Below are 11,430 nucleotides of genomic sequence, written 5' to 3' on the forward strand. Positions count from 1 at the left end.
ATCTTGCCTACCTAGCTGTTGCCTATAGTTTCCCATTAAAGGGGGACTATGTAGGAGCAGGGGGTAAGGGCATTAGGTCTTATTTGATTCATCACTGAATGTATCCCTGTTACAGGCGTGACTAGGTTAGGACAAATTGTGAGAGGTGAGAGACTCACTGGCTACTTTGTGTAACTTTATGTTGCCTACCAAGATGCTGCCTATAGTGCCCCTTTAATGGACATGTCTCGAATCTTATGCATTCTTTAGGGAAGGTGAATCACTAGGCTTCCCAAGCCAACAAGCTTGGGAATTCTTCTTCTTATCTTCAATATTGTGATCATTATTATACATTATTACGATACATTGTATATAATCCTTACAGGCACCAACGCAGTATACCAACATGCCATCTATAATTGGTAGGTGTAACCACAACTCTCAAGTGTCTGTGGTCTGATGGTCTGTTTTGATATCGTCATTATGATCGCTCCGCCTGTTCGCGTGGTGGCGTGGTGGTCGCGTGGTGCCCGTGGTGGCGTGGTGCAAATACCGCCTGCCCTTTCAGTATGCATATTGACTAACATGGACGTGAAGTGTGCATAGGCAATGTTTCCGCTAGGACTGAATGAAAAGGAGGTACAATGCTTTTTTAAAAAGCAATTTTGATGCAGTAAAACAACATTTCAGGCGTAAAAAAGGTCATAAAATCCTATTTTAACTTAAAAATTACCTTACTTCAAATTAATAGACCACTTCCGCACCAGGTAGCGTACGGCAAGCGGCTGTTATAAAACGCGGATTCCGCGGAAATCCGCGGAAAAATCACAAAGCCGCCAGTAAAAACGCGCATAATATTTAATGATAATTATATTATACAAATAACAACATAAATCATAAATCAGAGGCAAGAACTACCAGTTATCTGCACATTTCATCGGTCAGATTTTAATCCTCTGAAGCGCCATTCATGCCATTCCGATCGACTCTTTCCTCTTGCTTTTTTTCTTGGTGTTGATAAACTTTGCATGTTATCTTCGACACCACCGTGGTTCCTTCCCTATAACGGAACACATATTACGAGGCTGCTTTCAAGTGTGACTGTTGCCCGGATTGATGTACGTTACGGTATATGCCTCCTTCAAATAATATGTAAAGAGCAAGCTCTAGTGAACTCACACAACTGTTTGACATGGGGGAGCCCCCCAAACCCCCGTCCTTCTGACATATTTAGCCAGAACATTGGGGGATGAGTCCCCCAAACCCCCTCCCCCGTTCTCTGAAAGTGACAGGTTTTAGTCAGTACATTGGGGGGGAAGGCCCCCCCAACCCCCCCCATTGGACTCTAAAAATAGAATTCCTTGGAGACGCTGAACAACAAGGCCCCATAAAGAAATAGTCCCCGCCCCGGTAGCTGTCTCATATCTGCCGACAGAAGCAGCTCTTTGTGGTGAAATAATAATTGAATTTTCCACCTGCTAGCCTAGATATTTGTGTATGTTTCTTCACCAGTTAGTTAATAACGAATTTTTGTAGCTTATAATTATATTCTTAATTGTTTTAACGCGTTTTTTTGGATTCGTTTGGCGCCAAAATCAAGAATGGCAAATTTACGACCTTGACACTAGAGGCGCTGATGTCGTTCCGGAACGGTAGATGCTAAATCGGATAGCCAGGCGGTAGGGGAACTCCTGCACCCTGACCACGTGAACTACATCAGGGAATTCCTCTATTACTTCGCAGCTCCACGGTGAAGTAAATAAATACTGAATAAAGGCCTAGTCACTTTTTCAAAATATGCGGATATAGGCCTAGTTACAAACCTTGATTCGGTTTAACCTACAAAATAACTTGCATGTCATATGTGGTGTGTGACCATGCAGTCTTGTTTGCTGTTCCCCAGCTTGTTTGTTGGGGCCAGCATTGGTTTAGTCTACGCCCATCGCTGAGTTATGCACATGGTTGAGGAGTCTGGATATTGTGCGCCTGTATTTGCGCTAATTATTGTCAATCTTGTATGTTTATTGGCTTATTTGAGAGTCAAATAGTCATTTTTTGTATTCTAGGTTGAAATGGTACTCACCTACTCTCCTATCCTAAATGAAAGTATTTGCACATATAGACGCCCGGTAACTTCACAATATCAGAGTATGTACAGTTTCACCTGAAAACATAAAGGTAAGTCTTGTAATAATAATCAGTGTTTTTGGTTTGAGAATTTTTTGTTTCTAGTTGAAATATGTACTCACCACCTATCCTAAATAAAAGCATTTGCACATCTCGACGCCTGGTAACTTCACAATATCAGTATTTACAGTTTCACCTGAAAACATAAAGGTAAGTCTGATAATAATCAGTCCAGTGTTTTTGGTTTGAGAATTTATTGTTTCTAGTTGAAATATGTACTCACCACCTCTCCTAAATAAAAGCATTTGCACATCTCGACGCCTGGTAACTTCACAATATCAGTATGTACAGTTTCATCTGAAAACATAAAGGTAAGTCTTGTAATAATAATCAGTCCAGTGTTTTTGGTTTGAGAATTTATTGTTTCTAGTTGAAATATGTACTCACCACCTCTCCTAAATAAAAGCATTTGCACATCTCGACGCCTGGTAATTTCACAATATCAGTATGTACAGTTTCACCTGAAAACATAAAGGTAAGTCTTGTAATAATAATCAGTCCAGTGTTTTTGGTTTGAGAATTTATTGTTTCTAGTTGAAATATGTACTCACCACCTCTCCTAAATAAAAGCATTTGCACATCTCGACGCCTGGTAATTTCACAATATCAGTATGTGCAGTTTCACCTGAAAACATAAAGGTAAGTCTTGTAATAATAATCAGTCCAGTGTTTTTGGTTTGAGAATTTTTTGTTTCTAGTTGAAATATGTACTCACCACCTCTCCTAAATAAAAGCATTTGCACATCTCGACGCCTGGTAACTTCACAATATCAGTATTTACAGTTTCACCTGAAAACATAAAGGTAAGTCTTGTGATAATAATCAGTCCAGTGTTTTTGGTTTGAGAATTTATTGTTTCTAGTTGAAATATGTACTCACCACCTCTCCTAAATAAAAGCATTTGCACATCTCGACGCCTGGTAACTTCACAATATCAGTATTTACAGTTTCACCTGAAAACATAAAGGTAAGTCTTGTAATAATCAATAATAATAAAGTTTTTTAATTAAAGTGACTCTTGACACATAGAAATACTCTTACTGGTACATTAGAAATAGAGATTTTTTTATTGATATTCACCTTAATAGTATCCATCGTCCACCTCTATCCAGCTTATTGTTTCCTGCCTTCTGGTATATAGGGAGGTCCAAACGTTGACGAGCCTGGTATCTGGACGGCAGCCGTCGTATAGGTGTCTGCTCGTGAATTTAGATAATCTATAGTTCCTGTGAATAGTTGTTTTGGTTGTTGTTCGATCCAATCTAATACCAAGTCGTTCATTGTTTTCATTGATAATCTTTATTTTGGCGTTTACTGATCTAATATCAGCCTGAAGAATTTCTGATTGTGATTTCATTGTAAAGTCGGAATACGTTCTATGGTCTAATCGTCCGGTCGCCACACGGTGATTATTATATTTGACAAGGTCTACTGGATATATTGTAGCTATCTGACAGGAGCAGCTCTTTGTGGTGAAATAATAAACGAATGGATGAATGTCTTGTATGAAGTTTCCGTGCCTAGTCCCAGAAACATACTTCACTTCAAATCCCCAACCATGGGACCTCTTTTCCATTTCAGTTAGATCACAGATGCCAGCGGACAAAACGACATGAATCTGGTCTTCTGGATGCTGCCGCTGAATTTCCCTCACCAACGATGCTCCTTCAGATTGAAGGACTGAAACTTTGCCACCTCCTATACTGATTGTATGCACTTGAATGTCGAAAGAATCCTCATTTGATTGTAAGTTATTATGAAGCTGAAAGCCTCGAGAGTCTGACAAATACACGATGTGCTTCATTTCTGTAATAAAAAGAAGTTCGGAAGTGCGTCATTCAATTCCTATTATCCAATAATTTAGATGGTGTCTTGGCGATATTTATCATCACCCACCAATATTGAAATCCACATGGTTAGCGATATTTGTCATCACCCACCACACTGAACCTAAATGGTTAGCGATATTTGTCATCACCCAGCAATCCGAACCTAAATGGTTAGCGATATTTGTCATCACCCACCAATCTGAATCTACATGGTTAGCGATAATTGTCATCGACCACCAATATTGAAATCCAAATGCTTAGCGATATTTGTCATCACCCATCAAACCGAACCTAAATGGATAGCGATATTTGTCATCACCCACCACTCCGAATCTACATGGTTAGCGATATTTGTCATCGACCACCAATCCAAATCTACATGGTTAGCGATATTTGTCATCACCCACCACACCGAATCTACATGGTTAGCGATCTATTTGTCATCACCCACCAATCCGAATATACATGGTTAACGATATTTTATTCCTCTGTGTATCGTTGTAGAAGACTTTCAACAAATTGAATGATACTGTCATCATTGAACAAGGAGGTGAAGTCTAGCTCTGTAGTTGTTGATAACTTTCTTATCCTTTCAATTTCCAGAGTCCTTGCTCTTTGGGTTGGTGTCCTGACAACATGACAAAGTCTGTCTTCATTTACGAACACTTTCGGGTGCCATGCAAAATCTGGATCTTGACGTGAGCAGCCAGCTGTTTTTGCTCGAGACAAGGCAACAAAGAGTGCCCCTGGATTTCGTGATTCGAAAGCTCTTGTTCCCGGATTGATGACTATGTAGCGGTTCATCTCGCCTTGACCAATTGTCATGCCCTGGCACCGGTGAATAGTGGTACCCTATCCTAGCCTGAGAGGAAGCTGGCGTCTCTTACAGTGATGGCAATGACAATCCATAGCTCTTTCTATTGGTACTATCTTAGTAGATGGAATGAATGCTGGTCCTGTGTATTTGGGAAACTCAACCATTACGACATCGACATCTGGTAAGTCAGTGGTGGGGGTTTTGTTATCTTGGTAGATTATGTCATGCACGAGTCCTATGGAACCATTGAAGAGTCCCACTGAGGTATTGATGTTGCTCGTCAGCATGACCTTGGCTCCTCGACACAAATACAGATGTCTCTCCAATCCCATTGCCTTGTCACTGGGCAAGTTTGCGTGGGTGCCCGTGGATTAAGGAATTGAACCCGAGGCGGAGGACCTTGGTTGAGTTACCAAGACACTCGAGGGTGGAGCTAAAATACAGTCCAAACCTGAGCCTACGAAATTTTAGCTCCACCCAAGAGTGTCTTGGTAACTCAACCAAGGTCTGAAGCCGAGGGTTCAATTTCTATTCTAAAATACCTCAAACTTAAAAAGATAAGCCACGAAAATAACTTGAATATGTGCGAATTTGGCAAATTCCATCCATCGCCGGCCCGGCCGGAGCGCCGGTAGCGCCGTTGTTTGCATTATGTTACGGCAACGTTACAGAAAATGAGACATGTACATTTTGTACAGCGCGCATAGGAAGTCCGCATCGGCTCGCTCAAGTGATGCTAAAATCCGCGCAAATGGGCTATTTGGAGCGTTTTTCTCGGCAAATATGCTGGATGGAGTGCTGTCAACCTGACCTCATCTTGAGCCCAGTTTGATAGAAGTTCAGCGATTTGTTTTTCATCAATATCATCTTTAAAGGCTTGATACATGAGATTGTGTGGTTCTCTATCACCGCGCCAGCAAAGGCCATGCCAGTGAATCATCCCCCTGCCTTTGGCAAATTCTTGCCTGTACCAGTAGGCTTCCACTCCAAAGGCCGGCCTCATCACTTTTTCGAAGTAGCATTTAGTACGAAGATCAAAATAATGACCAACAATGTGAGTATGTTCCTGTAATGCGATGAAAAGTTTGCTTTTGTTTTCTAAGTCAATGGCCTTTCCTGTTGTCTGATTGATATATAGTTCTAGAAGTCTCCTCAATGGTTGAAAATAATTTTCTGCGCAACTCCCGGTAGTAAAAAGTGAAGGGAGACCCTTTCCTTTCATGATTTGGTAGTGAATGAGAGACTGGACCTCTTTCAATCTTTGCGACCAATACTGAGAGGTTCCTCTGAGGCTGGCACTGAAGTAGAGTATCTTGTTTGCAATAGATTTGTCACCATTTTGAATCTTTTCTTTCAGTTCTTCAACAGTGAGGTGTTGGTCACCTAACCTCTGAAGGATTATATACGTAGAGTTTTCAAGGGCTCTCTTCCTCATTATCATGTTGTGGAGAATGAACTTAAAATACTGGTGGCGAGCAAATCGTCCATCCTGGTACCACATGAGGTGATCTGCCCAGTCGCCCAAAGAAGTGCAAGTTTTTTTGCGATTGGTAAAAAAGTCCCCTGTACCATTTGGAAATAAACATGGAAATGCAAAGGTAAAGAAATTCCTGGTGGTGAACTCTGACAGTGGTTTATCACCTCGGGTTGGCCATGGGATGGTGACAGTTCCCCTTTTGGTGGCTGTAACCTCTCCATGTTTTTCACCCAGCACATCCTTTACAACATTTTCGACGTTTTGCCTCAGATCAACTGCTGGATCTGGCAGGAGGACACCTGAAACAGTTTCCCCATCATTCGTCTCTCCAGGATCTGTTTGGTCTGGGGCAGGTCCTCTGTCATCTCTATGCACTGTTGTTGAATCGTACTCTACTGTTGGCAAGTTGTCTACCTCCCCATCAATTGGCAACTGGCTAAGCCTTTCAGGACATATGGTTATATCCCCATATGCAGGGTTGTTATTCTTTAACCAATTCAAAGCCTTTTCAACAACGTTTCTCCGGACATTGAATTCATTGGTTGTTTCATTTTTGCCCTGCCTGCGAACTCTGATTATGTTGATTTCTGATGGAAGTCTAGGAAATATTTTGGCCACCTCTCCAATGGCTTGTGGAAAGGTGACACAGTGTCCATTTGCTGCAATTCCACCATGATTAAGCATGTGGACATTAATTGATGGTGAAATTCGAGAAATTAATTGCTGCTCTATGACAGTTAAATTCTGAAGGTCTGGTGGAACGACTCCTGGATCCATGTTGTTTTGTGAGGAGAATAGTGTTATGCTGTCTTTTTCTTTGTAGCATCGTTGGCAGACTGTGGGATACTTTGAAATCTTCATTTCGAGTCTTCTTTCATTGCAAATTTTGCAGAATTTGAACTGGTAGGCCATCTGCTCTATCTCAAAATTGCGAATTGAATCTAACTTTGCTTGGTTAAAATGCTTGGATGATGTGGGTTCAGGTTCAGGTTCTGTTATATTGTCTTCATTGCAGTGCTGAATTTGTTTTTTTTGTCTTTTTGAATGCTTGTGATCTTTACTTCCTTTCTTCTTGCTGGTCTTTCTTAATTGATTTGCCCTTGTTTTTGCCTCATCATCAGATTGTTTTCTCCTTTTTTGGGTTGGTCTGTCCCTTGTGATACTTTTATCAACTGGTGGCGGATCTTTCTTAAACTGGAGGTTAATTGTTTTGTGTTGGAAAGGTGGATTTGGTGGTGTATCATTTACCAGTAACAAGAAATACTGGTGTCTTAGTAAAAGAGTGACTGTTCTCAATGGATCATCAGTGGTGAACTCTTCAAGGTAGTATCGAATGTCACACTTGAGGATGTTGGTTGCAGTATTAACTTCACAGACAGTAGCATATCCGCTACCAGCAATCATCACTTCTCGATAGCATTCAGGGGTAAGTTGGGGCAGCTCATGGCAAATTGATATGGCTTGTTCGAAATGATCCCAGTTTTGTTCAATGTGGCAACAAATGTGTTGGCGATACAGTCCATGATGGGAAGTGTCTCCATGGATTGCAAGGCTGAGACAATGAAAAAGGCAGTTCCCATCCCCAGGGACATTTTGCACATTGAAGACTTCCGTACCAATGGAGAGTTTATCAGAAGGTATTGATAATCGATTGTCCTTTGTTTGAGTTTTTGTCGCTGTCTGTTCCATATGACTTTGTCTTTTTCTTACATACTGCTGGTCGCAGTGATCCAAGTTGGAACATGTTTCATGTTCAGGTGTCTTACTCTTAATTTGACAATTCGGCGATAATACTGGTGTTGGATGACAAGAATAGGAATGATCGATCATGTTAGGATTTTTTTCGTTCATTATCTTGTTGTGTTGAATGAACTCTCAATCTGTTTGAATGAAAATAATAGAATTAAAAAACTCTGTTAGTGTTAGGCACTTACTAGGCCTATATAGTTTTGTTTTCATCTGTTCAAAAGTTCATTCCAATCCAACCATAACTGCTACAGTATGACTAGAATGATGATTTTGTGCAGCATTTGATCCCCAATTATATAATTAAAATGCATTAGTAAATCGGGCCTGACCTAGGCCTACAGCCCCTTCCTGATTTAAATGACATGAAACCCCTGGCATGCTGGGCCCTGTGCCCTCTGTGCAAATTTAAATTATGTGAGTAGTTGTGAGCAGTTGTGAGCAGTTGTGGTTGGAATACTAGTAGATTGGAATGAATTATTTCTTCAATGATATGAAAGTTGAAAACCCTCGGAGTACAATGTCTTGACACCCAGGAGCTTCATTTCTGAAACAGTTGTGCCTTGTGGTTGGAATGTATTTCCAAATCAGTCCGTCAAAACTCTATGCAATGAAATGTCACAACTGTCTCCACCGACGTTGTCCTGTATGTCCTCCTAGCAGATGATTTTTAAATAAATGATGTGATTGATATAGGCCTACTTGTAGATTGGAATGAATTATTTCTTCAATGATATGAAAGTTGAAAACCCTCGATATAGGCCTACTTGTAGATTGGAATGAATTATTTCTTCAATGATATGAAAGTTGAAAACCCTCGAGTACGAAAATGCAGAGGCAAGACACATCATGCATGTCATGACACCCAGGAGCTTTTTCTCATTTCTGAAACAGTTGCATGGTTGGAATGAATTTCCAAATCAGTCTGTCAAATCTCTATCCAAATGGAACTTTAAGACCACTCTATATTTGTGCAGTAGTGTTAAAACTGACTTTTTGAAGTAAAGTACGTAAATCGAGAAGAAGAGGACGTTTACTTCGTCTGCAATGAAATGTCACAACTGTCTCCGCCGATGTTGTTGTCCTGTATGTTCTAGCAGACGATTTTTAGATACATGATGTCCCACACACTTCAGGACAGTGGCGCCGGTGTGAATAAATCTACTTGCGTGAATGGTCAATAGCTCATGACGTCAGGAAATAATTGCGTCACGAGGAAGGAAACAATGGGAATCATGGTAACTGTGGTTGCGGTGCGTCGTGAAAGCAGGATCGGCAAGCGCGGCCCGTATGGAATGCAACAAACTGCCCATTTCCTTACAAGAAATGGCCATTTTGTTAGTTCATACTTACCTATGGAACACTTTTGCATGTTACTCCATTTGGGCTCAAACACAAGAGTATCCCTTTAATTTTCTAAAGGGAGAACTGAGTTAACAGCTCGGCCGCCAGGCGGCGCCCTGACCGATCCCGCGAGATCGCGCCGATCTCATGCCGCCATATTTAGTCTTTACTCTTGAGCGTTAATAAAGAGTATGTCCCGTTTGTGGGGACGGCGGGAGGGCCGTGTTCCATAGGTAAGTATGAACTAACAAAATGGCCATTTCTTGTAAGGAAATGGGCATTTTGTGTCATTCAAACTTACCTATGGAACACTTTTGCATCGAATCCCAGCAACCTATTGGAGGTGGGAAACGAGGACTTACCTAAGGCTGAGCTGTTGTTCCATCAAGGAGGCACCACCGGCATATTAGCTAAGGAGGACCGCCAGGGGAAAGAAATGGGGAAACCGGAGGACCGGTATTTTGATCTCGGTATTACAATCATATTATAGAGAGTAATAGACCCATTCTCCGGAAAACGCTAGAATTGCGAAATAAAACCATCTTCTTTCCGGCAACAGAGCTTAGAGCAAGTAAGGCATGTTGAAGGGTGTAGAATGAGTTATTGCTAAACAACAATAAGAAATTGCGTCCTTTCTAGTTTACTAGGGGTTGCCTGGATTGTTGAAGATAGGGCATATCAAAAAATGGCGCAATCGGGCTTCCCCCCCTTTTTTGATCTAGCCAGGATCAAACAACATGCCCCGCAGACACAATCGGGCCGATTGTGTGCATGCCATCTACGAGGGAAGAAACGTCTCGTAGGTAGAAACGAGAGAATGTGGAGTGATTACTCCAACATGCAGCGGAAACGACTTCTTGAAGAGCAACTCCTCGGTAGTTAGCCCAGGAGGTGACTAGTGCTCTAACTTCGTGCGCTGAGATGTTAGCTAGCGCACGAAGATCAGAGGAAGTCTTCAAGGTGTTGTAGGAAAGACGAATAGTCTCCACAATCCACCTTGAAATAGTGGCGGCCGCTATCTCTCGTTTATTTCCCTCCTTATAGGACAAAAACAAACGCTCTCTCCCCTGGCGGATACCGGGAGGTTTTGTCCTATTTATGTAGAACTTTAGGGCCCTGACGGGACATAAAGTTCTGTCAGGAAGATCATAAGAGATCGTTCCTGACAGAGAGGGAATAGTAACCGGGGGCCGAGAGGCGGCCGGTCCCTGGTTCTTCGCCAGAAATCCTGGTATGAAAGCCAGGATAACCTCCCCTCCCTCTCTAAAAGCCAGCTTCTTAAAAGAAAGTGCATGGAGCTCTGATCTCCGTTGGGCGGTAGCCAAGGCTACTAGAAAGACCGTTTTGAGTGTCAGATATTTCATGGATGAAATAGACATGGGTTCAAAAGGATGCCTCATGAGCACCTTAAGGACAACAGAAAGGTCCCATTTAGGGGTGTTGTGAACCGGTCTAGGACACTCTAATAACATTCCTCTGAAAAGAGGGGTTATTTGGTCCTCCCAACGAAGATCCCAGGTGCTTAAAACACGGAGGGTAGAAGCGATGGCGGACTTGTACCCTTTTATAGCCGTGACAGATTGTTGTCTTTCCGTGAATAATTCAATAAGGAAATCAACTAATCTGTATATAGAGGGAGAGATCGGATTAACTCCGCTCTCCCTGCACCAGGAAGTGAAGGTAGACCACTTTCCTTGATATACATCAAGGGTAGACCCCCTTTGAGGTGCGGACATGCGCTTGACAGCGATGTCCGAAAAGCCTCTCTGGTGGAGATGCAACTGGATAAGTTCCAGGCGTGAAACTTGAAAAATCCAGGGTTCTGGTGGTAGCATCTCCCCAGGGGGTGCCACAGGAGGTGCTTCCAAGTAGGAAGACTCCTGGGGTGGTCTATCAGGAGCTCCAGCAAGGCTGGGAACCAGGCCTGATTTGGCCAGCAAGGTGCGATGAGAGTTATTCTCACCGGGTGGCTGGTCAAGATCTTGTTCAGGACTGGTTGGATGAGAGGGAGGGGTGGAAACGCATATGCGTTCAGCCCGACCCAAGAGGCT

This window comes from Lineus longissimus, chromosome 9, assembly GCF_910592395.1.
Source record: "Lineus longissimus chromosome 9, tnLinLong1.2, whole genome shotgun sequence".
NCBI lineage: Eukaryota > Metazoa > Nemertea > Pilidiophora > Heteronemertea > Lineidae > Lineus > Lineus longissimus.